The sequence below is a fragment of the Cupressus sempervirens genome, chromosome 11 (assembly GCF_028749045.1).
Source record: "Cupressus sempervirens isolate cs-2001-9-10 chromosome 11, ASM2874904v1, whole genome shotgun sequence".
NCBI lineage: Eukaryota > Viridiplantae > Streptophyta > Pinopsida > Cupressales > Cupressaceae > Cupressus > Cupressus sempervirens.
In genome coordinates, this window is record NC_143128.1 from 654,803,517 (window position 1) to 654,808,288 (window position 4,772).

At 35.1% G+C, this 4,772-nt stretch overlaps 1 pseudogene; it reads right to left on the minus strand.

Moving 5' to 3' along the window:
- Positions 1-440: 440 nt before the first annotated feature.
- On the minus strand, positions 441-4,324 carry LOC149531475 (uncharacterized; annotated as a pseudogene).
- Positions 4,325-4,772: the final 448 nt, after the last annotated feature.

Genomic DNA, 4,772 nt, shown 5'->3' on the forward strand with positions numbered 1-4,772 from the left:
GGAGCCTTGTCATAGCCAAGAAGGGTTGTATTGATCCACAATTATCAAGATAAAGAAATTCACATGCATCTAGACTATAACAGAAATAGTGTCACAACAAGATCATCACATAAACAAGATAGAAAATAATTAGAGATGGTGATAATCATGTTTGCATAATTATATTCGTCTCTTAAAAGTAACCAAATGTTCATACTTAAACTCAAACCTGAATTATAAGAGTGCTTATTATTAAAATTTCCTAAGGGTTGATTATTTGAGACTCAATGATATCATGAATATCAGACACAAACTCCCATTATCTCATCAAAGTAGACATATCATACTTCTTCAATATTTGTATGAATACTTACATGTAAACTATATACTTCACCATTTACATAATACTCTGAGATCTAAAAGATTATAAAGGCATGGTCACACACTATGATTTATAGCATTTAATAGGAAAGTTGCAAGGAAAAAAAATGAAATATATATTCTGATGATTCTCTAGATGTGCTAGAAATATCTACACTTGATTGTTTTTCTCCAATGCTAGGAAAGGGGATGGGCGTCAAAGGTGGTGAAGGAACTTCCTCAAGGAGTTATATAGTTTTGAGACTTCTGTACTCTTTGGCAGCTACAAAAATTGACCCTTTAGACCACTGGGTGGTATAGACAGATTATGAGTTGCAAGACTAGGAGGAGGTGGAGGGAATGGAGATGCAGGCTTTAGGATTGTTGATCCAGGCTTTTGTATGATTGAATTATCGTGACTCTTCTTACCTAGCAAAGGTGTTGAATGAGTTATATTAGATATGTTAGAAGACTTTAAGGGCTTTGTTGAATAAATAGGTGGCTTGGGAAGCTCATATAGTCTAGTTTTATGCATGGATATAGATTAAGAGGTGAGACATTGGGAGAGAATTTTGATGGACCACAACAATGAGATATTGAGGAACGAAGGATAGGGCTAGATTTGAATGAAGACTCTAAACACTTAGATGTCAATGGGCCACTACTAGGTATACTTGACTGATTAGACCACAACTTGCCTATCAATGGACTTGAAATAACATGTTGTTTGATTCTCTTAGAATTAGAAACATCTAGAATTTCAAACCTTACCATAGGTATCCTTTCAACTGAAGCTAGCATAGGCAATGAGTTTGCTCAAATTCCTTTATTTGGTTCTTGTGGAAGTGGTTTGGTGTAGGAGCACCCCATCAAACAAAGTAGTCTAAGGTCTTCTAGGCCTTTTCAATCTTTGATTCTAGCATATTTTTAGGGTTTCTTGCTTAGTGATCCTATTGTGTGAACCCTTGAACAACTTTTGGTATTTGTATAAACTAGTTGTTTCATGAGGTCATAGGGGTCTAGTAGTCTCCTAGGGTCTTGTTATAAGTCTTAGGAGGTGTTAGAGTCTTTTAGAAGTTATGGTAAAGTCATAAAATCAAAATAAGTTGCATAACAACAATAATGCAAAATTTACACTAAATTAATGATTTTTGTTTGTAATGGTTCTCTCCAACTATCAAAACCTTCAAAATTTGGTTGGACCAATTGGAGGAAGGTCTTCATCAGCCCTTACAAGCAGGTGGAAGATACACAATGTAATATTTTGCCTTTGAATCAATAAAACTACTATTTTTTCCTACAAAAATGTTGATTTTCTATTCATTGTATGGATTGTATGGATAAGGGTGGCTGGAGAGTAAGATTTTATTGAAGCTTGTTGAGTTACCTTTCTAATGAGCCTACTCTGAGCTCTTCAATCAACATGAGATAGGAGATATAAGGATTTTTGTTGATCTTGGTTTCAAACCCTACCTACTTAGGGTTTTGGAGGAAAATGGCAATATCTCCCATTTCCACCATTGGAAAAATCTAATTTTAGTAGAATGGGATATTGTCAAGTGTACTATAGGATTTTGGAGGTTTCAAGATAGGAGCAGATTGTGGCCATACCATACAAGTAAGAATGAGTTGGCATTACCATGTGACAACTCTGCAGCATTTTGAGATTTACTAATTTGCACACCTTGGGGTTTGAGCTAGTGGATGAAACCTTGGAATCCCTCTTTCCTTTTCCTGACCTAGATGTTCCATGCATTGGTTTGATCCATTTCATTGAATTTTTGGTACTTCCTTTGTTAAAGTGACCTAATTGGGGCAATTAGGCATGTTAAGCATTACTATTTTAGGAGGTCAAAAGGTGACATCAGGACTTGCCTTTTTGGGAGTATGAAAAAATCAATAAAGCATGTCAAGGATGTTAATTTTTTCCTAGTGTCCTTTGGAAGATTTTGTACTTATGGCACAAATTGCTTTGGGAAGGGCTACTAGGCTTGTTGTTGCATTATTAGGACAAGGTAATGAAAGTTATGTTTGGATTGTTGTCAAACCATGGTTTCTTGGTTTTAGTGCATAAGTTGAACCCCTTAATATGTTTTTAGATGTAAAATGTGGAAATGCACCCTTTGAGGGTAAGAAGTCAAGTCTTATCAAACCATATTTGCATGTGTTAGGAGTGATCCTTTAAATCTTGTTTTATGCAAAGGTGCAGAAGTTGGGAGTTTCCCTTGCCATGTTAGGTTGGTGATCAACATATCCTACAATATTTTTTATTAGCCCATACCTCTACATCATGGTTGACCTCTTGATATGCCATTTTGACTCAATATGTGAGTAGTACGAAGGTTTTTAGCAAATTCACCAAGATTCAACTCATTCTTTTCTGATCTTGTATATTGATTATTGGATTGTGATAATGGAGATGTATGCCACAAAGAGGCAATAGTCTCAATTCCACCTACTATCCCTAATCCCATTGCAAATTTGTTGGGTGATGCGACGCGCTCCCCTACCCACAGGTGGTTAATTATGTGGTGTTCCATGTTCACTAACAGTCATGGCTTTTGGTGCAACGGAAAATGGGCCCTACAATTGGTATCAGAGCTTGGTTTTGGCCTGGTCATGGGTTCAAATCTCCCTGGTGCCTTCCCGACCCGCGTAAGCACCTGGTATGCACGTCGAGGGGGAGATTTTTGGGTGATGCGACGCGCTCCCCTGCCCACAGGTGGTTAATTATGTGGTGTTCCATGTTCACTAACAGTCATGGCTTTTGGTGCAACGGCAAATGGGCCCTACAAAATTTACTTCCTCTAATAGTTGTATTCCCATTTCCACCACCAGCTAGAACTGGCAGAGCATAAGTGTGCAGATTTCTTTGCATTAATGTGCTTGTATCTTGTATGTTGTCAACATTGTTAGACTTCTTATGCATGGATGGTGCCAAGGGTCTAATTTATTGCCAACCATTGGACACCTAGTAGTACTAAGTCTATACTCAACCCCTTTAGGTCTTTCCTATACACATAAACATATTCATGTTCCAGATCACTTAAAAAATTCAATCTTAAATTTATTGCTTACTCTAAAAAACAAAATATAACAAGGATTCAATAATAACTGTGTAGATAATAAAGAAAAAATTAAGATCCTCCTGGAAAATTGGAATTGAACTAAAATTTATAGTAGACTCCTTTTTAAAAATCTAATTATTTCATACATGTGAATCATACATATATTCAAAATCTAATTATTTATACTATGAAAATTGGAATTGAAAATTATACTGTGAAAATTGGAATTGAATTCACTGTAGTAAATTCAGCTGTAAATTAGGAGATCGGGAGACCAATACCTTCTCTAACATATAATCAAGTAAAGTAACACTGAGACAAAAAATAAAACTACAAATCTTAGAGAATAAAATAAATCTCCATATTCCATCAAGAAAAGGAAAGAATTGATGAGAAAGGTACCATAGATTGATTTCTTGAAACTTAAAAAGATAGAGTGAGGGAAGAGTGCAAGCATTCTAGTTATAAACCTATGTATTCTAGTGATAAGCAGCTTGAGTTAAAATACTATGAGATTGCACTTTCTTCAAAGACTTCAACTAGAAAATAAGGAGTGTCACCTCATTCTAATAGTCCTCTTTAGCTAATTGCAAATGGTTAGAGGTAAATATTTCCCCTTTACTAGTCTTGGATCTACCTTTTGCTCTCTCTACTCACATATGCTTGTATGCTTGTCTAAAATTGATAATATACTCATAAAAATATATTTCTCTAATAGTACCACTTAACATAAAAGGGGGGAAATACAAAATAAATAAACTACTATCTACCTTTTTGCATCACACTGCTCTTTCAGTTCCTATTGTTACAGACATCACATCAATGAGCCCTTTCTTAACCAATTTTAAACTTGAATTCATCTCAAAAAATTCACACCTAACCAACCATAAATCCTCAATCTTGAGTACCTGAATCATTGTTCAATTCAAGAAGATGAGACACTTGTGTTGAAGCTTGTTGCATAGGCTTTTAGTTTTAGTCACATGGCTCTAGGAGGGCATCATATTACTCTATCTCCAATCTCTCCATAAAGGACCAAAAACTTTCCTATTCAGTTTTAAAAAGCAAATTGAGAAATAGCATTTCTATGCTATAGCTAAGAGACAAGTTGGTTCAAAAATATAAAAAATATAGACTATTACCTCTTTGTTTTCTCCTAATGTTGCTCTTGCCTATCCATGTCTTTTCCAAGCCTCACTAGTTGATGGATTTGATTGTATTGCATTACCAATGCAAAACCAAAAAATTATATCATTCAATGCAGTGACAATAAGAATAGTCAATTGGACAATAGTATGTAGTGTTTACTTTTCAACCTTAGAAAAATCTAAAATTGCAATTTCAAGCTTTCTTTGAAATGCATAT